Source organism: Acartia tonsa, chromosome 10 (genome assembly GCF_053477335.1).
Source record: "Acartia tonsa isolate MP-2025a chromosome 10, ASM5347733v1, whole genome shotgun sequence".
NCBI classification, from domain to species: Eukaryota; Metazoa; Arthropoda; class Copepoda; order Calanoida; family Acartiidae; genus Acartia; species Acartia tonsa.
The window spans coordinates 45494188-45517998 of NC_137269.1; the positions used below are offsets into that span (position 1 = coordinate 45494188).

Sequence of the window (23811 nt, forward strand, 5' to 3'; positions counted from 1 at the left end):
TGGCTGCTGTGTTGTAGATTGATGGCTTTGTATCTGAAATTTGAAGTTAATTAATTAAATATATACATTAATTATTTATAACATGACATTGAAATTTTAATCCGACGGAACGGTGGCAGAAGTTACTAGGGCTTTAAAGGGATCGTGAAGTCTTGAAGATAAAGAAAGAAAAATGCCTATTTGCGCGGATTTAGAGTTTTTGTACCAGGAGCTGATATTACAGTGGAGGAATTAGGAATTGTTGATACAGGAAATAATTTTAATTCTTTAATATCTAGAGAAATTTTTGATAAACATGAAATTGGTTTCTGTCCTGCTAAGTTATCAGCCTATTCGGTAGATTAAAAGAAAGTTAATATTATTGGATATGTTGAGTTAAAAGTTAGATTTGTGGGAACCAAGCTGTGTTTACAGAAATATTTTATGTACCTGAGGTAACAGGCAAGTTGGTGAATCTCAGTTCTGATTTCCTGAAGAAAAATAAAATTAATATTTGTTTGGAAGTGGATAAATTTGAATTTCATGGGGAATCTGTTCCTATTAATTCTTGTTTACAAAAACAGGTAGTGGCTGAACCTACTCTGTCAGGGATAAAGGAGGGGTTAACGTAGTTAATGCGTCGATAAAACCTATTACCTTGCTTAAAAATGTGAAGATGGGGCACTGTTTTGTCATGGACAATCTGGATTCCACCTGTAAGAAAACAAAAAATGTGTTAAAGAAACCAGAAAAGTTGTCAGGACAGAAAATGCATGAGCGAGTACAGTTTATTATTCAACAATTGAAGTTAGAGGAAAATCAGATGATTAAGGAAAATCCAGAATTGAAACCGAAGATTATTAAAATTTGCAACGCGCCATCCTTGTTTTGTGCTTTGATGGACAAGGTGTTATCCATTTCACTAGAGATGTATGGTTTCTGTATCAGTTACCTGGATGATTTGATTGTGTTTTCAGTTAGTTCAGAGGAGCATGTAGAACATTTGCAGACGTTGTTTCCGGTTCTCAGACAGGGCAACCTGGAATGGAATCTGGATAAGTGTGGTTTATTGACTAGAGAATGCCACTATCTGGAGCATATTATTAGTGCCGCCAGATTGAAGATGAATCCTTCATATTTGGAACGGATTAAGGATTGGGGCAAGCCTAAGACAGGAAAGGAGTTACAGAAATTTTTGGGATTCACTAATTATTACAAACGGTTAAGTTTGTTTTAATCATAATCTGCTTAGCTTATTTTCCAGGTATATATTTACGTGTCAGCTAGTTGATGCTAAGACTGAGACAGCAGTGAAGGCTATTTTGGAGAATTTTGTACCTATCTATGGTTTATTTTGGAGAATTTTGTACCTACCTATGGTTTATTTTGGGGAATTTTGTACCTACCTATGGTTTATTTTGGAGAATTTTGTATCTACCTATGGTTTATTTTGGAGAATTTTGTACCTACCTATGGTTTATTTTGGAGAATTTTGTACCTACCTATAATTTATTTCGGGCTTTGAGATCTGACAGAGTTACAAAAAGGGGGTAATGAAAGGATTGGGGGTGGACACCGTTTTAGTTCCTTTCAAGAATCCAAATTTGAATCTTGTGGAAAGACAGAACCAAAGTTTGTACGCAGCTTTAAGAGTAGACAAAAATCATGAAATACTTGGGAGAAAAAAAAAATTACCTGTGGCAACATTGGTGATTAACTGCTCCAAGAGCTCGAGGACAGGTTATTCGTTTTTTGGTCGTATTTGGAATTTCTGAAACATATGGAGGATATAATTAAGAGAATTTTAACAAATTCCAAACTATATTTGGAGGTTCAAAACAAACACAGAGTACAGAAGGAAGCATTAAGAGTGACGTGTCCAAGAAGTTACAGTCTTTCTACGGTGGGCCTTTTATTGTGGTCAAAAAGTTTTCGGATGCTTTGTATGAATTAGCGCCTTTTGGGAATCACCCCCTCCTTCAAGGGATTGAACATAAAAAAATATTATGTATCATTCAAGTCAATGTTGAATTCTGTTTTAAAGGGACTGTGTATGAAATATCTCCCTTTAAATATATGATGGCGGTTGAGTCTGTAGTACCTGTTTCTAAAGCTGGAACGAGTGTTGATGAGGTCAATTTTCCATTGGATTAGTTGTTTCCATTTGCTATCTTTGCCTGAAAAAGTGGTGACGATTAAAATGAGTGGGTCAGTAGCTAAATGGGATACAAAGAGGAGGTTAAATCTCAAGTAGGAGGTCCTGTGGTACATGTGCAGATTAATAAATATAAAAGTTTTATATATATGTTTATATAATGGAGATTCATTAAATTATTGTTTAATTATTTTAATAACAAATATGTGCTTATTAAGCTAGTAAGTTGGAAAGTTGATCTACAATAAAAGTTAAGTCCAGTTGATAGTTGGAACTGAGATTGTTAGCAATTAAATCATAATATCGAGTTATAGTGGTAAACCATCAAAATCAGGTAAACATTTTTACTTTGTCTGGTTTTGGGAAATGGATGATAGGGCTGGTCCCAGTAGAAGACAGCATAAGGATGGGCGGCCCAGGTATGAATTTAATGATGAGTTTCTGAAGTTTCTGAAGAATAATGATGATATTGGCAACGACGGTTTGGAAGTGAATCTTGATGCATGGGACAGGTGGCCGAGCGGTCAAAGTGGTCTTGAGGAGGGCGAAGGAGGGTCAGGAAGAGGTGTGGCCAAGCGTCCTGCTGTTGGGTTAGATAATTTGGGTTCTAAAAATAAAAATTTGAGAGTAGAGGTGACATGTATTTTAAAGGTGGAAGCAGTAGTTCAACAGGTGGAAAATGCTTTGACAAGTCATGGGGCCAGTGTGAAGGGGGCTAATTTAGACATGTCACAGAAAGAGGCAGAAGTTCAGAGACATTTGACAAATATATTCAGCGAGATCAGGCGCAAAATAAGTAAAGATCTACCTGCTGTACCTTGGCAGCTGCAACAGGCTGGGAGTACTAGTGGGGCGGTGGCTGCCAGTGAGGTGATGGTGGTTCAGGGAGACGTTCCAGATATTGGTGCTGAGTTGGAGGTTCAGGCTTCAGTGCCTGCTGAAGAGGGTTCTGTAGCTGCTGCTGTAGATAATGCGGTAATGGCTGCTGATGTAGATTCAGATTAGTGAAGCCTTGACGGCGTCAGGAGGGGGAAAATGTAGTATAGTTCAGTTTTAAGTTTTGGCTTAAAAGTAGAAACATCATTTACTCTTTATTGCTCTGTAAAAGTTAAGAGCACATTTAAGAGAACATTTAAGAGAACATTTATTTAGTTAGTCAGTTGATATTGAGAGTCCTAACACAGAACATTATCTGGTTTGGGTTCGAGTCTTTACTAAGACCAATACAGCTATTTACAGACATCCTACTACTTTAGCTAGTTTGCATAGGCAAATATTCTACCCCTTCAAAGTGCATAGTTAATTAATACATTGTATTAATTAAACAGTCAGTCATCCTGTTGCTTGGTGTCCTGATAATTAGACAGACAGCCATCCTGCTACTTCAGAGTTATACAGCTAATTAATACCTTTGTATTAATTAGACAGACAGTCATCCTGCTACTTCAGAGTTATACAGCTAATTAATACCTTTGTATTAATTAGACAGACAGTCATCCTGCTACTTCAGAGTTATACAGCTAATTAATACCTTTGTATTAATTAGACAGACAGTCATCCTGCTACTTCAGAGTTATACAGCTAATTAATACCTTTGTATTAATTAGACAGACAGTCATCCTGCTACTTCAGAGTTATACAGCTAATTAATACCTTTGTATTAATTAGACAGACAGTCATCCTGCTACTTCAGAGTTATACAGCTAATTAATACCTTTGTATTAATTAGACAGACAGTCATCCTGCTACTTCAGAGTTATACAGCTAATTAATACCTTTGTATTAATTAGACAGACAGTCATCCTGCTACTTCAGAGTTATACAGCTAATTAATACATTTGTACTAATTAGACAGACAGTCATCCTGCTACTTCAAAGTGCATAGTTAATTAATACATTTGTATTAATTAAACAGACAGCCATCCTACTGCTTTGGTGTCCTGACATACAAACAGACATCCAGCTACTTCAGAACTTTCCAGCTTAAATAATCAGTAGTTTGACTTATTAATATATTTAATCATTTCTAAATAAAGTATACATATTTAATCTTATTTACCCAAAAACTGCATTTAATCCAATATAAATAAATACTTAAAAAAACTGTTTGTATTTTGAATTAAATATTGAATCTACTCTATCATTAACTTATGTAAGTCTGTCTACATCTCACTTTCTTGATCTAGTGGTTGGCTGTCATCATATTAATAATTAAATTATGGAGTAGCTACACTTTAAAAAAAATCTATGAGTACATAGTACAATGCACTTTGTCATATAATAGATGGATAGGTAAAATTATTCAAATATTTTTGAACCTATTCTTTGATACAAGCCAGGGAGGAAGGGATATTAGACTATAAAGGAAACTGATATCTAAAGTTTTATAAACCTGTTCTCTCGTTTGTTAGCTTAAAAACTTTTGGGTACTTCTATAATAAGGTTATAGTTCCATCTGGCTAAAATAACGATACCCAATATCCACCCCCTTTTCTCATCACCTCCCCTCCTACTGGATGAACGAACTGACCAATAAATGAGGATTATATTATCAACCTAAATTGTCTATTTTTTCCTGTCAGTATATCCACGTATTCTACATCCATAACTGCAACACAAAAAATCAACTTACCAATTCCTGTAATCCCTTATATGGCACTCCTTTAAAGATAATAACTTTTAGGAAAAATTCAACCTGACGTTTCATTCCAACATTCAAATTTTTGGGATGTCAAATAAATTTAAAATTCATTCTTTATTTTGCCTATCTATGTATCTATCTTGATGTCTGTCTATATAACTAGATTTATAGAAATTTAGATATCTCAATCAAACCGCTTGTTTGTCAGTCTCGCTTTTCTTTTTTCAGGCATAACTTCTCTTTTGATTAGATGTTTTTAAAATCCTATAATATAAAGTAGTAAATGTTTTTTTGTATGTCTCGAAGGATCTCGCTAACCGCTGAACCGATATTGTTCTCCTTTACAGTGAAGCTTCTTATAGGTTCTAGGAAGGTTTAAACTTTTATAGGGAGGTTTTAAACTTTTTTTTGTGGAGGGTGTCTTCACCCCCCTCCCCTCCCCCGCCCCAATTTTTTTTTCTCTTTTGAAACTCAAGTTTAAAATGGGATGAGGTCCCTTTTCTCCCCTTCTACTTTAAGTGCCCCTGGAGGCTTCTAGGGGGCGTAGCCGCTAGTTGTATATGAAGGAAAAGAGACAAAGTTTCTTTCCCTCAAAGGGTCCATCAAGCACGGAATCCCTCACTTTCACATATGGTGCCCTAACCCTTCGGGGCTTCAAACTACCCAATATAACCTAACCTGACCCCAAGTAACAAACAAACGAAAAACTACCTTCACAAACTCCATTTTTTTCAAAGTAAGGGGGATGAGGGGTTTCTGTGCGCGACTAGGAACTTTGAGGTAACCAAGATAAAATGTGCGTTTAGCTTAAAAGGAGGAAATAAAACAGACATACAAGAAAATTCGTTAGAAAAAAAGCGATAGACAGATTGACGGTTGGAAAATGCAAAGAAAAAATGGGTTTGAGTCAACAAACCAAAAAATGAAACAACAAAAAAGAATTTCCGCTAAAATGGCATCATTACAGACTTTTTATTTCATAAAATTTTTTTTTTACATTGACTTATACTAACTGCTAACCCCTAGAGGATTCTAGGGGGACTTGAGGACGAGGAATTGGTGGGGAAGTCGAGCCCCCTCCCCCCCCCCATTTTTAATGTTAGCTTTAAAAACAAAGAGTAAACTAATTTTTTGGTGGGAAGGGTTTTAATTTTTTTCTATGGTGATATCGGTTCAGCGGTTAGCTATATCCTCTGCCACAGCCAGATATACACACACACAGACAGAGAAACCGACACAGACAGAAATCCTGTTACTTAAAAAAAAAAGATGTTACACAATAAAGGCGAAAAAAAAAAGTCTCATTGTGACAGTTTTTCTAGAGACATTATGACTAGCGTTTAGGTTGGTTAACTGAAAAAAGATTTAAATGATTTGAATGCTCAATAGTCTAAAGTCTGACATATTAAGGACTATTAACAAGCTTATCAATATGTCGCATTATTTGAAATGATCTTCCTAAATTCAAATTGTACTCAGGAATATTGCAAAGCATACGAAAAATCGGCCATTGTCCTAAACCCGTTTTCCTGAAAAAAAACTCCATAAAATGCAAATAAGATGATCTCAATAGAAACAAGGATGACAACATACATAGATAACGACGTACACATTACAAACAAACTTTTTTATAGATTAAAAGAATACAAAATTGGGTTACAGAATGGTTATTTATCGCATCGTTTTATAAACAGCTTTACGCAGATTTAAAAATGTACAAATTTGATTTTAGTAATATGATTTGCAATTAGGAATATATATAAAAAATGTGAATTTAATCTTATTTAGCAACTAAAAAAAGTAACATTTCTCGCTTCTAAAAAACTGACAGATGAATGGAACTTTTAAATTATATAGTAGCTTAGCTCCTTAAAAGAAGAATAATTTTGAGAAATATAATTTTCTGCATTATATTCTTCTTCTTCCTTATTGATGTTATAATTTTAGGTATATAAACAACAATAGATAGATAGATAGATAGATACATATATAGATAGATTAAACATATAGATAGATAGATCGAAAATATTAGTTATTTGTCTGTAATATGATGCTATGCATGATTTTTTAACCTTTTCTAATCCAGCAGATATTGATCGGTTTCTAAACCATGCTGAAAATTCTATTACATAAATGAGCAAGGTATTTTTTTGTATTTTGAGATTTCGACAACTACTGAACCAATTGAGTTCTCCATTTTAGGGAACCTTCACTTAGGTCCACAAGTTATATTGGGCTATTCTATTTTTAAATTAAAGTCTTTGGTTGGTTTTAGGATATTTTTCTTTCCTTTCGCCTCTAGAAGCAGCTAGGATGGGTAGATGGATAGCTATTAAAATAAAAGAAAGATAGAAAGACATTCTTCCTTATTTATGCAAAAATTTGAGCACAAATCTCGAATTTACAATTTGCCTAAAATGGCAACACGATTTTAGGCACTAGATCTCGTATAATGTAACTGAAAATGAAATTGGCAGGTATTGCCTTTAAATAACAAAATATATCACTCGATTTAAGCAATTTTAGGAAAAATATTTTTAGAATTCAATAGCTGCGCGCTTATTGGACACAATTGCCTTTGTACTAAAAAGTATGTTTGGTTTTAGCCAGAGAGAGAGAGAGGGGACATTGGGCTGTATATTACACTAGTCCCCAAAGTTTTCTTGTTCGTTGGCTTAACAACTTTGGGGACCTTAGTGAATTTTGATTGTTTAGAGCATTAAGTTGAGTGTTCAAACGTTTCAACTACTACTTTTAATCTACATAAGGGGTTATTTGTGTATCATAATTGGGGATGTACATCAATTTATCGGCCATTGTCTTATCCTTTTAGATCCCTGGGTTTACAAGCTATTGTCTTATCCCTTTAGATTCCTTGGGTTTTAGCATATTTAACAAAAAGCCATGAAAGAAAATGTTAGTCATTATTGGGGTTATTTGGCGTTCTACTTCGAAGGGTGCATTTTTAAATTTTAAGACGTAAAATAAATGTAGAAAAATAAAACAAAAGGGCAAATAATTCCGTATGTAGCGGAATTAAATCAATTACTTTGTGATATTTATATATAAAAAGGTGATTTTGATTTTTTTTTTGCTTGAAGGCTGCACTTTTCAATGTGTCTTAATGTGATCTTAGGCCATTTTCTAAGAAAGACTTTAGAGACTATATACTATATAGGTGCAGTCACTAGTTAATAATGTATATAAGATTTAGAAGGAGTTTTTGCGAGTGTTCACTAAATTAAGACATCTATAGCATGGCAGAGAGGGAGGGAACATTTGGCTCTTTATTACACTAGTCCTCAAAGTAATAATGTTTTTTATGCGTTTGCTTAACAACTTTAGGGACTTTTATTGTATTTTGATTGGTTGGTTTCATAACCTAATTGTAATCTACATAAGACGTAATTTTGTGTATCATAATTGGGAATGTACATCAACTTATCGTTCATTGTCTTATCCCTTTAGATCCCTGCATGTATAGAGTAGCTGCGCTACAAGTAATGTTAATACAATGCGTTTGCAAATCAGATTTTGCACAAAATGCCAAGTTTGGCAAATTTTTTTACCATCTTGATAACATTTCAAATAATTATGTATTAATAACTCTTAGGTTGTAATATGGATTTTATATGACAGATAGATTGGTGGATGGATAGATAGATGGATAGATAGATTAATGGACAGATGGATGGATATATGAATAGATAAGTGAATGGATAGATGTATGTATAGATAGATTTATAGATGAATAGATAGATGGATGGATAGATGGATGCGTAGATAAATATATAGATAGATAGAAGGATATATGATTGGATCGATGAATGGATAGATGAATGGATAGATGGATGGATAGATAAATGGATAGATAAATGGATAGATGGATGGATAGATGAATGGATAGATAGATGGATAGATGGTTGGATAGATGGATGAATAGATGGATGGATAGGTGGATAGATAGATTGATGGATGGATAGATGGATTGATATATGGATAAATAGATGGATAGATAGATAGATGGATGGATAGATGGATAAAAAGATTGATGGATAGATGAATAGATAGATGAATAAATAGATGCCGGATGAATAGATGCACAGATAGATAGATAAATAGATGCCGGATGAATATATGCACAGATAGATAGATAAATAGATGCACGGATGAATAGATAAATCGATGCAAAGATATATAGATGGATTAATAAATAGATAGATAAATAGATGCACAGATAGATAGATAAATAGATGCACAGATAGATAGATAAATAGATGCATAGATAGATAACTAAATAGATGCATAGATAGATAGAAAAATATATGCACAGATAGATAGATAGATAAAAACAAGGACAATGTTAAATAAAGTTTGAGTGCCAAGTTTCCAAATGATTTACTCTCCACTAGGGCAAGAACAAAAAACGGACATTGATTTGTATTCTCATAACTAAAATCTTAATAAAAAAAATTCTTCATAATTATTATGTGTAAAAGTCTATCTAATAAACAATTTATATTTATAAATATTGTATGTATCAGGGAAAAGACAATTAAGATTAATTTATCTAGATCCCAAATGATGAAAAACAAAGTTATCCCTGCTATAGAACTAACCAATCTAAACTTAATAATTGTACTAAATTTTTTAACCTTTCCTAACGAATGAGAGATCGTGTTTTTAAAACTTTGAGGGATCAATAATTTACAGTCCATTTTTCTCTCCCGTTTAGGGAAGAATTCATATTCCATAAAATTTGTTTTTTTTTTTAATTTTTTCCTCAGAAACCCTATCACTGACCTGAAAGAAAAAGAAAAAATAAGCATTTTTGCATTTTGAAAACATTTCTTTGTATGAAATTCCTTTGTAGCTCTTTTAAATGTAACAAGGATGACAACATCCATAAGTAGCGAAGCACAAAAAATTGTGGATGGGAATACGTAGAAGTAGATTTAAAGTGTATTTATTAAAATCAAGAATAAATTTATTGGAGAAAATAAACACGAAACCTTGTTTTATTTTGTATGATGAAGACGGTTAAAGTAAATTACATACTAGATGCACATAACAATGGGGGAAAAAACTTGAAACTGTTAATGCAAAAAAGTTTTAAAATTGGACCAAAAATACCAAAGATATGGGGAAATATTTCAAACATATAAAAATAGCCAAAAACCTGCTAAAAGGCAGTTTGGCCGCCATTGTTTGTTTTCTTAAAACACCAGAAATTTAATGTTAATATCTTTAACTGAAAATTTTTTGAAAATTGGACTATAAACACCAAAGATGTGGGTAAAAATGTGATAAATACAAAAATAGCCAAAAACCTGCAAAAAGGCAGTCTGACAGTCATTGTTGTTTTCTTCAAATGACAGGAAATTTAATTTTGATATCTTTAACTGGAAAAATTTCGAAAATCGGACCATAAACACCAAAGATATGGGGAAAAATGTGAAAAATATAAAAATAGCCAAAAACCTGCAAAAAGGCAGTCTGACCGTCATTGTTGTTTTCTTCAAATGACAGGAAATTTAATTTTGATATTTTAACTGAAAAAATTTTGAAAATCGGACCATAAACACCAAAGATATGGGGAAAATTTGGAAAATATAAAAAAATAGCCTAAAACCTGCTAAAAAGCAGTCCGACCGCCATTGATGTTTTATAGTTAATTGTGCTCCTTAATGATGGGAATGTTGTCAAAAAATTTCAGCTCTCTATCTTTTATAGGAGCCGAGAAAATCACGTTTCCCCCAATTCATTAATTACGGACGGACGGACAGACGGACAGACGGACGGACATTGTGAATTATAGAGTAGCTTCGCTACTAAAAAATTAAAGATTGTTTTCAATTTAAAACTATAATACTTAATAATGGTTGTTTGTTACTTAACAAAGCTGGTTTTAATATAAGAATTTTTTTTCTAATATTTGTTGAAAACTGTATATAATACAATGCGATAAATAACTATTTTCAGCATTGGGGATGTATCTATCGTTCTATGTCTTATCCCGTAAGATTCCTGGCGTCATCTTAGGTTTTATTCATGAGTTTTGGTGGATTGAAATATTGAAATAGACCACATGTCGTAACTCTGTTACTTGTAAGCTACAATAAAAATTAGAGAAAACAAGGATGACTAACATCCATAAAAGCGAAGCTCTGAAACGGTAGGACAAACGGACAGTAGCACTTGTACAGAATTGAATAATCATAATATAAATGTATAAGGGTCAAAGCAAAATTGTAAGTAAATTTGTTGAAAAAAACTGCTTGATTCAGGATAATGTTTATGGACATACTTACTTTTTTAGGGCTTGATTATAGAGATGCTTCGCTTATTATATTATACTTTGTTGTCCCAGGAATCAATATATCAAAAATCAGATCAATCAGATGGTTAGTTCACATAAAAATTTGTTGTTAAAAAAGTAAAAAAATCGACATGTTAAAAATGGACGTACGGACATTCTGGTAATGATAATAGAGTTGCTACGCTTTCTAAATCGTACCTAACTACTACTGGAATCACCATGCAAAGTTTGAAATCGATAGGACAATTTTAACATGCCTAAATCAACAAAAAAGCTATCCGTTACGGACGGACGGACGTACGGACGGATCGACCCTAATTATAGAAAAGCTTCGCTTTTAAAAAACATTCATAAGATAAGAAGCTTGAACTAAAACTATTCCTTGATTCCTATGTCAACAAAAATAGTCTAAGTTTAGATAATAATAAGGAAGGTTATATAAGAAAATACAAAATGTTTCGATTGTTCAATTAGATTTGATAACAATTCTATAAAAAATACGAAACTTGATTTTGTGAAAGTTAAGTACTTTCGGTAAAGTATTCCTCAGGGAAAAGAGAATGTGATTCTGACAAACAAAGGAAAATTTCCCCACAACCCACTCCCCCTTCATACCCACTCCCTTTCAGTTACATTAAAAACAAGTTTTACGCCAACTTTGCCCAACAAAATATTAAATTTTGTGGCAATTTCAATGGGAATTAATTGTCTGAATAGCAGACCCTGGTATTCCTGAAACAAAAGAGTGATTTGAGAAAAAGAAGTATTTGAAAAAAAATCATTAAGAATCTTAACCCTTACAGATCGGGCCCCAATTCCCACCTTAATAGATTGGGGGGGGGGGGGGGTCATATTGACCCCCCCTCTAACTTGGCTCCTGTTACAGTTAGAGACATAATTTTTTTTTTCTGGTGGTTCATGTGTATTTTTAAAGGGACTGTGAACGTAAATTTTTCTCATCTTAATATCAAATCTTAACATTATCTCATTCATAATATCTCACAGATAGAGCAAAACGCGCTTTTGTTTGATTAAAAGACGGCTTTTTCCGACGATTTTTATAAGGTACGGGGAAAGGAAGAAATTTTCCGTATTATATAAAATGTACATTAAATTGCTTTTTTCTCCCATTATAGCTAAAATTAAACTTTTTCACATAGTTCTAGATTTTTCCTAACAGTTAAGCTGACTTTTAACATAATCTTTGCTTTAATCAAATGTATAGTTACTTAGAAATTGATAAAATAAGCAATATTTTTTTATTGAAAACCAAATACAATAACAAAGCCAGAAACAGGTTTTTTATTAGTATCCAATTAACTTTAAATGGCCCATCTCCCGCCCACCTTTAATTACAAATTTGTAAATAATAAAGACGCAATATTTCTTTATAAACAGTCTGATAAAAGTGTAAACTAATTCTCCAAAGTGGGTTATTTATTGTTCAACACAATAAAAAAGGATATTATTATTTTATATAACCTATGAGATTCAACCCTTTGTAGACAGTGAGGTATTTTTTTTGTCAATAATACGAATTTAAAATATGTCTTTATTACCTAATTACTACGTTATAAAAAAACGAATTTGCAATTTTATAGCATAAAATAAATCCTTAACAGTAAGTAAATTGTTTCAACTATATATGACAAGTTAAATATCCCTACAAACATTATAAGAAACAAAAACGTTCAGATTTTCCCTGTTTTTTCCTTTTTCCCTCTCAAAATACCATAAAATCAAGGCATTATTTCTGGATATTTTTGTGAATAGGACATTTTTGGTTGATCAGTGTAGTGAAATGTGCTTAGTAAATGTTAAGATTTGATAATCAGATGAGAAATTTTTACGTTCACACTCCCTTTAAAGAAAATTACTTTTTCTAGTCATAGCGGTCAGAACGCTCCTTAGCTGCTTTTTAGCGGCCAGCCGCTAAATATTAAAACAGCTGTAGAGCGGCCAATTTTGCAGCTAGGATGACCAAATTTTAGGACGAACTTTTTTTTTCATAACAAAAAACGGCAAATAACGGAAACCGCCATTTTCGGCGGTTACGGCGGTAAATCTGCGGTTGGCAGCGCCAATTAATATTTTTATCTGTTTATTGTTGCTCAAGAATTTACCAAAAAAAATTATAAGTCTCTAGCTGTAATAGAAGCCACGATATTCAATTTAAATGTTTGTAGTAAAAGCCGGACAAAAATCGGTCACAAAGTCGGTCAGGGAGCGGTCAAACGGTCATAACACCACTTTTCTCAGAAGGTCATCGATATCTAAGTATTCACAAAAAAAAATTTAAGTTTCTACCTTATACACAAAAGTTATAATGTAGAAATAAAGATTTATTTATAATTTTAATATTTAATATAATAAGATCAATGATTTTAATCGACGTATAATTACTAAACTTAAAAAGTCATGAAGTCACAACTCTCTATCTTACCTACAAAAAAATGACATTGAAAAAACTAGAGGGGGGGGGGGGTCAATATGACCCCCCCCCCCGATATGTAAGGGTTAAGGGAAAGGACTATGGACGAGAAATTGATGTTCATCCCAATTATGGAATTTGAAATTAAATGCTGTAAAGTTTGAATACTGCTAGATAAAACAAACCAATAATTCCAATAATCTAAAGTACCCATTTTTTGTTCGAACACGTTAACTCAACTTTTTTTCTGATAGAATAAACTTCCATCGCTAAAATTGGTTTGTTAAGTACTTGTAAAAGTTCGTATGTAGAACATAAGTGTGTTATATAATGAACAAATTGTTACAAATTGTACTCATACAACTTTGCTATAGTATGTAATACGATTATACAATAAATGTTAAAGAATAGTTATTTCTTTCATCGTATTATAAACCGCTTTCCGCGGATATAGAATGTACAATTATAAGATTAAAAGATTTATCTTATGATTGTACATTTCTTTATTCGTAGAAAGCTGGATATAATACGATGCTAGACATATTTTTTTCATATGGATGAGAACCGGTTCCTATCCACCGGATTCGAATGAATTCGAGAAACTCTATGATTTACTCCGTTTTTATGTCTGTGACTATAACAGTTTAGAAGAAATGATATTTTCTCGGTTGGTATTTGAGATAAGCATATGGAATTATTAGTCAAGATTTTGGGTCAAAGCATTCCCCCTACCATTACTTTAAATGCACCTTACTTTTTAAAGACTTTCGTTATGACGCTATTCGGGCCGAGAATCGAACTTAGCACCTCCCCGGCGTTGAGCGGATGCGCTACATGTTACGCTAAAATCATGGCTGCAACAGTTTTCTAAAATATTCAACTTGATTTAAGTTCAATGAAACGAATAATTAAAAACATTGAATAACAGTAAAGTGCATAAAAATAAGAAAAATTTCTGAAAAATATCTCAAGGAGTTTTTACTCAAAAGTCTAATATATTAATCAATGTCAAGCGAATCTATATAAATTGGTTGTAGTTTAATAGTTTTTTTGCGATATTTTTTTATAAATCCGTCAATAAACATTTGCATAACAGACAGAAAGATCTAATTATAGAAAAGTCGTTTTTGTTTTTACATTACTTTTTTCATGTTACTGGTTATTTTAGCCATTTAATTCTAATTTTTTTCCTTTAGTCATGAGACAATTTTCAGTGCACCGTTACAAGATAGAATTACGCAATACGCACAAAATATTTCATACAAAATAGCGAGAAAAAGTATATGATGATCTAATTTAGGGAATATTTTTGTAAAGTAAATGTTATTTATACAAAATGATTTTTTACTAAAATATAAAAAAACTGTGTATTTTTGTGATGATTTGCGAGTGTACTTTTTCAACTGCGTACGTTTTGAGTCTAGTTGTTTTTTGTTATCATAAACCTTTTTTTACATAACCCTACCTAACGTAAAATTAAAAATAAATCTTTATATAAGTCTTAGGAAGGTTTTATGCTATTGTGTTTAGGTCTTTAGATGAATTGGGGCTATGTCTGTCTCACACATCCCTCTTAAAAAACACAGGCTGTATATACCATGGTTGCAGCCGCTAGAATTATTTTAGGGTCAGACTCAGAAATATGGAGATATGAAAAGTGTCATGTGTGACGTCATAAAATATTAAGTCGTAAAGAAAGGAAGAGAGGAGAAAGAGAAAGAAAAACCCTAAAAAGAGATGGATTTATACTTTTTTTTGACGTCACACATAACACTTTCCGTATCTCACAGAAATATGTTATACTGTAACGTTGGAACACCCTGTAAAAAAAGCTTGGCCTAATTGTGAGCCAACATGCAAATTTCTTAATTCCCATTCCCCAACCATAGATAGATAGTCACCTAGATATCTAGAAGGATAGCTAGATATTTAATTTTCAAGGTTTTGATTTCCTTTTTTTTCGTGGTCATTGTTAGGGTAGAATAATTATGTCACTAAAAACAAAGGACAAAAAAAATTTTAACTAGAAAACATACTAAATAAGATCAGAACAGGGTTGAAAACATTCAGAAATGTTAGCATAACAGATCAGACAATCTTAAAAACCAATGAAAAATCTTAACAAAAGTTCTGTATGTAAATTGCTTAAATACAATATTGACGTACTGATATGTTAAGCCATGGATGCTTTTCATATAGAATAGCATAGTCTTAATTTCTTAAGAATCGTCATTTCAAATCATGCCAAACATTAATGTCGAAATTTAAAAAAAATTCAAATCGGACGATCTTATAGACGAATGGTCTAACTCTATATATAGAAAAGCTTCGATTTTAAATAATCGATATGAATAAAGTAATATTAAAATATTTAAAAGGAAGTAATTTCCGATAAAAAATGACGTCAAACGATACAAATGACCAATGACAGGCCAGTATATAATTTACCATTGGGCAATTACAATGTATACTGGCCTATCATTGGTTATTTATATTGTATGACGTAATATTTATTGGATACTATACGCTGATTCTGTTATGTCAAGAACTCTCTGTTTTGAAAATATACTTTATTTCTTCTTATTATTCAATTGTATTAATAGTATTTATTTATTTTTAGGTAAGTTTTCTGTAACTTTTGGACAAAATGAATACGAATAAAACTGCACAAAAATAGAATTGTGAGTGTCCCTTAAGATCTCGGTAACCACAATTTCTAGATCAACTATTAAAAAAATTTGATTAATTCTGTAGATTAAAATCATCTCCAGAAGTTGTAAAGTTAACGAATAAGAAAACGTTATTAAAACCTTAGGGACTAGTGTAGTAAACAGCCCATTGTCCCCTCTCTCTCTGAAGTTACAAGTCCCCGAAATAGGATAATATTGGACTGTAAATTATCTCTTATTCATTGGCTTCAAAACTTTGGGGACTTTAATTAAATCTTGATGAGTTATACAAACCTTAAGCGTCCAAACATTTCCACTCATGATTTTAATCTACAGAAGGGGTTATTTTATTTATCGCCAATGTGGTCGTATTTATTAAATCAAAGATTTCTGCCCACTATCAAAGCATATTTGAGGCTTGGGGTAATTTCAAAGACGTCCAATCTATTTCATTGGAAAGGGGGGTAATCCTTATATCAAATAGGCAAGGACGTCCAAGCTATTAATGTGGGGGGGGGGGGGGTAAAAATTAAAAAAAACTTTGGGGGTGCCTTTATCCCTTTACCCCCCCCCCTTTCCGTGGACTTGCACGACCCCAAGTAATTTTGTATATCGCCAGTGGGGTCGTTTTTGTCGTAAATCGTTATATCTGCCCTCTACTAAAGAATATTTTGTTAGTTGAGGCTTAGGGCGTAACCGCTATTGTGAAATTTATAATTTTTACAAAAACTTAAATTTCTATTTGTGAATAAAAAGTGTAATTACTGAACTAGAAAAAAACTTTCATTTTCTTTTCTATAACTGTTTTGATTATTATGTATTATTTTGTTTTTATTTGTTTTTGTATTAGGATAGAAATTCTAAAAAGAAATTTTAATTACCTATTATCTGTCTGTTTGTTTGTTTGTAGCGAAGGATCTCGCTAACCGCTGAACTGATCGGGTTCTCCTTTACAGGGTAGCTTCTCATAGGTCCCGGGAAGGTTTATAACTTTTTTCTTAGGGGATTGGACACCCCCAACCCCCCTAAAAAATGAAAAATACCACCCCCCCAAAAAACTAAAATTAAAATAGTGGGATGGACTACCCCCCCCAAAAAAAAAAATTTCCCCCCTCCAAGAAAATCTTTTTTTTTACATTCTTATTTTAAATCTAAAATAGGAAAATTTGAAAATTTGGATTTATCAAACCTATTGGTGCCCAAGCGAATCCAATAATCAGTTTTAAAGTAAATATTGCTTGATAACACAGGGATAAGACATTCGCCAATGAATTCTCTCTGTGAATAACAAATAATAATAAAACATAATAAGAAACTTGTAAGCTCCTATTTGACTCTCATAACACCTTTTCCCATAACCTCTAGATAATACACATTTAGGGCTTTGGGGTTTTATAAGAATAGCATAAAACTATCTCGTTACATATATGAAGATTCCTTGAAATGCACAAAAATAGCCTAAAACTACCACAAAGTTAAAATATAAAAAAAAACTTTAATATCCTTCAAATAATATACTTTTAAAAACTATATTAAACATTATTTCATTTTCTGTAACCCTCTCCCTGAATTCAATAATATTATTTAAGTGAAATTGAATAATTTTGATTAGCGTATCAATCAAAGCGTCATGCAGTATTTTTCAGAAAAAAAGGAATAATTAGATTAACGCACAATATGCAATTTTGTCGACATTTCAATAACAGCAAGTTGATTTTATGTCAGTTATGACAATTTTTTTAATGTCATAAAGTCGATGCAAATAATTTTACTGTAATGTCAATTGCATCGTAATATAGTCAGCTTTCCACAGATACCAAAATGAAAAATTTTAAGATTAAACCCAGGTTTCATAGCCCCGAGATGCCGAAAACCTGGGCTTTGAAATCTTGTTTTAATTTTATGATTTTATTGTCTGTAATACGATGTTATACATGATTTTTCAGTATGGCTGAGAACTGGTTCTAATCCAGCGGATATTAATCGGTTTCGAAGCCATACTGTAAAATAAATAATTACTTTAGACATAATAAATATCTCTATATTTCATTGTTATAAAAAAATTGTCAAATCGTAACTTTACTTTCCCTTTCTATTTGAATAGTGAAAACAAAATTAGAACATTTTCACATGAATTTATTAATAAGTACCGTAGCACAATTTTTGATTCAAGTGGCGTGCATGGGGTTTTGTTAGGGGGGTGCGTGTAGCACACCCAAAGATGTTGACAACCCCTTAAATCAAAATCGAAGGGGTGTGTAAAAAGGACATTAGGAGTGTTGGAGGATTTATTCACTTCCCCCCACCCCCCCTAACTTTACCAAGGGGTTGGATAACAACCCCACCCCCATGCCCCCTTAATGAAAGCTACTAACTAATCTAAAACATTGTGACAAAAAAAACGTTCGCTACGCCTATAAGTATACCTTATTGATCAAGGAATCAATAGCATTGCAACGATATTGCAAATCTAACTTTTATCAAATTAAAAATAATATTTTGAAAGTTACGACTAGCTGTTTTATATTACATGTTATTTTTTGCTTTAATGACTTGTTTTATTTTTTTTACAAAAAAATGCAATTTTTATTTCTAGGTTGAACGAACTCTTAATATTTATAATATGTCCTTATAGTATTGCTAAAATAATAAAGGGAGCTTAATATTGGTCACTGCTTGCTAATTAATCGTTATTTATTACTTGAATGCTACACCAGATTATCAAGAACTTCAATAAAGTGAAACTCGTAGCTGGCCAAAATAACGATACCCCATCCACCCCCTTTACCTCATATCCTCCCCTCCAACTGGATGAACAAACTGACCAATACAGGATGGAGATGAGTTTATGGGGCAGTATAGCCTATTGTCCATTGTCCCCTCCCTCCCTGATTTCATATATTCCAGGGATATAAAGGGATAAGACAAAGGATTCACATCCCCCAATGATGATACTTAAAATTACCACTTCTGTAGATTACAATTAGTGGATGAAACTTTTGAACTCTCAACTTAATGAACCAACGAATCAAAATTTAATAAAAATCCCCAACTTTGTAAAACCAACGAATAAGAAATCGTTATAAAAAAAAACTTTGGGGGCTAGTGTAATAAATAGCTCAATGTCCCCTACCTACCTGATATTATACATTCGCATTAAAATTGAAATTGAAGCATAAAAAAAACTGTACAACTATATTGTGAGTAATTACGCAAGAAGTAATAAACAAAACAAGGATGACAACATCCATATGTAGCAAAGCACGAAATATCCTTGATGGACAAACGGACAAAGTAAATTATAGAATAAATGATTATACCGTCGGTAGACCAAGTAAAATGTAACTGGATACTCTTTAGATTGGGATAATTTAACAAAAAAAAATCAACAAGATGTTGCAGTAGATGGTAAATACCAAAGAAGGTTTATTCGCCCCTCTTTAATTTTGTCAAGGGGGTTTGTTACAACCCACCCCCTTCTGCACGTCTTTATAGGGATACAAAACATATTTTTTTGTATATTACAATTATTGGTGGAAAAATTTGAACATTTCTAGTTTGTACTAACCATTCAAGGTGTTATACAATTACCAATTTAATTAAGACAACGAATAAAAGTACGTGTATTTAGAACTTCATGTGCCAGCAGACTTAAACATGGACGTACGGCCATATGAATCAAATAAACCCCGAACCACTTCATTATGCAATCTACATTTTTCTGGATATTTTGTCTACGGTAGACCATAAGTGTACAGCTTTACAGTACATTGTTTCTATTTGTTAAAGCAATACATATGATAAAAGAAAAAGATTCTGTTTAAAGTAAAATGCTTATATTTCAATCAAAATCTATATTTTTGTATTTTTTACCGATCCACTTCATTATGCAAATCAAAAGAAAATCAATGAGAAAACGTTTGTTTTGCCCTTTTCTTCACTTTTAAAAATTAATTCTGATGAAATAACAATTTTTTAAGGGATTTATGCATTAATTATAATGAAAAACAGTTTAAGGTAGATTTTAATGATTTTTCTAAATGAGAAATAATTGAAAAAAAGAAATTCTATCTCTATCACTTTAGAGGACAGCTGCCGACCCCCAGTCTTATGGATGAAGCTAAATACATGTAAAAAATAAAAATTTGCCTGAAAAGTATACAAAAATGTTTTTTGATGTGTTAAAAAAATCCATTTTAAAATCTTGATTTTGAGGATGATGGCCTTTAAGATGCTCTTACTGGTGGTGATGGTGAGCTAAATGTTATCAAAGTGCATGCCCTTGAAGAAAACTTATATATTGAACTATGGTCCAATTTTTGTAGTCATAGCAGCCTCCAGCCAAGCAATATTAAAAAAGAAAAAAATTGCAATTTTAATTACTAAAATTCATAAAGTAAATAATGTAGTTTTTAGATAATGGTTATATTTCATGTTGAGAGGCTCCACTGGAGGCTGCTATGACTAGAAAAAATGGTACATAGGTTAATAGACAAGTTGTTGTAATGGTCATGTACTTAGATAACATTTAGCTCACCTTCACCACCAGTAAGAGCATCTTAAAGGCCATCATCCTCAAAATCAAGATTTTAAAATGGATTTTTTTAACACATCAAAAAACATTTTTGTATACTTTTCAGGGTAATTTTTATCTTTAACATGTATTTAGCTTCATCCATAAGACTGGGGGTCAGCAGCTGTCCTCTAAAGTGATAAGGATAGAATTTCTTTTTTTCAATTATTTCTTATTTAGAAAAATCATTAAAATCTACCTTAAACTGTTTTTCATTATAATTAATGCATAAATCCCTTAAAAAAATTGTTATTTTATCAGAATCATTTTTTAAAAGTGGAGAAAAGTGCAAAACAAACGTATTCTCATTGATTTTCTTTTGATTTGCATAATGACGTGGATCGGTAAAAAATAAAAAAATATAGATTTTGATTGAAATTTAAGCATTTTACTTTAAAAAGAATCTTTTTCTTTTATCATACGTGTTGCTTTAACAAATAGAAACAGTGTACTGTAAAGCTGTACACTTATGGACTACCGTAGACAAAATATCCAGGAAAATTTAGATTGCATAATGAAGTGGTTCGGGGTTTAGTATAATTGCTTCGCTACCGAACAAATAGCGGGAAACTGTCAATTGTTTAGACAGTGTTAGTGAAAGTTTTACAGCGCTTACACAAAAAAGTTGGAATCATGGACAGAAAGAAATATTCTGAAAAATATTATATTAAGCAACGGTGTGCACAGGAATGTGTCAGAGAGAGAGAGAGAGAAGGTGCAGCAGAGAGGGATTGGACATTAGACTGTATACTATAATAATACCCAAAGTGTTATAAACACATTCATTCATTCTTTAGTTTTTAAAACCAGGGATACTTTTATCAAATACTAATTGGGATGTACAAACCTTTAGTGTCCAAACTTTTCCGCTAATAATTTTCATGAAAAAAGGAAGCTATTTATTAGGAGTTGGGTGGAGGTACCCTCTGTTATAATAGCTTTACAGTAATATAAGAAGATTCACTGTAAAGGTGAACCATATTGGTTCAGCCGAGATCCTTCGATACACAAGCAGACAGACAGACACACATACATTACTGTTATATAAGAATATCATGGGCAAGCTTTGTATGATTAATTTATGAAAAAAAAAACATTTTGTTTTAATTGTAACTATCTTCGACTGATTGAACCTTATAAAGCAGTGGCGTGCATAGCGTTTTTTTTAAAGAGGGGGGAGCAAAGTCCATTAGCAACCACCCCCACTTAAACGAAAAATTACCCCTTAATTTTTCCAGGGGATTGGATTGGATTGGATACACCCAAAATCTACACGCTTGTGTTATGATGTCTTTACAATGTATTTTTTATCTGAAAATGCTTGTCCTGTCTTCATGGTTGAAAGTTTATAAATTGTAATAATTTTCACTTCTGCTTTAGTTTTACTTTTTTCCCCGGAAAAAAAATGTTTTTCACAAGACAAGGATGACTTTATTTACAAAAGCTAAGTCTATGACTTTTAGTAAAATTAGCCTTTGCCTCCTGTAATGATATTAACAATTCTTATAATAAAGTAACTGGATCTGTGTCTGTCTGCGTGTATCGAAGGATTTCTCTAACTGCTGAACTGATATGGTTCTCCTTTACAATGTAGCTTCTTATAGGTCCTAGACAGGTTTACAACTATTTTGGGGGAAGGTACCACTATCCTTCCAAGAAAATACGCAAAAAATGCAAAAAAATATAACAAGCTAATCTTAATCTATAGCTTGAAAAGAAAACAGTTTACAAGCCGCTAGAGGCTTCAAGGGGCGTAGCCACTACTTCTGAAATAAAATAACCACCTTCTGTGATTTCAATTATTTAAACTGCTTGACATCAATTTTGTTTCTTAATTTTTTTATGTGTAGCAGATCCTTGACATTTTATATCCCATTTACTGAAGTAACAGGAGGCCTTCTGTCTGTTTGCATCAAAGGATCTCAAGCGCATGATTCTCATTTACACGTAGCTTCTCATTGGTTCTTGGAAGGTTTGTAACTATTTTCGGTGAGGGTACAATCTTCTTTAAAAAAAAAAACACCCCTATAAAAAATAACACCCCAATTTATTTACTTTTTGAAACTAGAATTAAAAATTTGGGGTAGGTAGACTTCGTACCCTCAATTGCCCAAAGAGGTATCTAGGGGCGTGGTCGCTAGTAACTAATATAATATCTTATGATTGAATAACCACTGCAATATCATAATATACATAAAAAGCTACAGAGTACAAATATAGAACAACAAAAATTTAATAAAAATCGAACAAAATACTTCTCTTATTAAATCCTTATATAAAAGTAATACGATGTCTGTGTATCTAGCTGTCTGTGTTTAAGTAAGGTTTTATATTGTTCTACCTATATAAGCCTCTTATAGGTCCAGGAAAGGTGTATAACTATTTTGGAGGTGGGTAGCATACACCCTCCAAATATAAATCGCTTTTTTATATTTTTGGGGGCTAAAATCAAAAGTGGAGGTTCGACAATCCCCTCCACACCTCCCTAATTTGCCACTAGAGGCTAAGTCGTTAGTTAAAACTATTTAATTAAATACAAAAGAATAATTTCTACTGGCTTAGCTTAATTGTATGGACGAACGGACGTACGGAAATATCCTAGTTATAAAGTAGTTACAGTATTGTTAAAAAATATCTCCAAAAGTTGCTAAAATTTCTTTTTTTTCACATTGCATAAACATATTGTATATAGATAAGTAGTCCAATCAATTCCTCACCAAAAATGGACTTAAAGTACAGACTGCACAGGATTTAAAGGGATAAGACAATGGCCGAAAAATTGATGTACATACCCTATGATAATACACAAAATGACCTCTTTTGTAGATTGTAGTGGTTGAAACATTTGGACACTCAATTCAAGTAAGTTCCCAAAGTTGTTATGCCAACGAATAAGAAAACGTTGTTATAAAACTTTAGGGACTAATTTTATAAACAGCCCAATGTCCCCTCCCTCCCTGAAATACTATAAACAACTGTACTGTATTATGGTTTATCTGGCTGTCTGTCTATCCGTCCATCTGTCTATCTATAATCTGTCTATC

General features: G+C 32.4%; 1 protein-coding gene and 1 long non-coding RNA gene across 3 annotated transcripts in view; one reads left to right on the forward strand and one right to left on the reverse strand.

Moving 5' to 3' along the window:
- The window catches only part of LOC145330148 (uncharacterized), a 199265-nt gene that overhangs the window by 54529 nt on the left and 120925 nt on the right, over positions 1 to 23811 (forward strand). The gene's annotated exons all lie outside the window — the stretch shown is intronic.
- On the reverse strand, positions 945 to 2385 carry LOC145330145 (uncharacterized). The gene is made up of 3 exons (XR_013883274.1): positions 2081 to 2385; positions 1675 to 1750; positions 945 to 1018 (listed from the first exon to the last, which is right to left on the reverse strand). It is a non-coding gene; the product is annotated as an uncharacterized LOC145330145 (long non-coding RNA).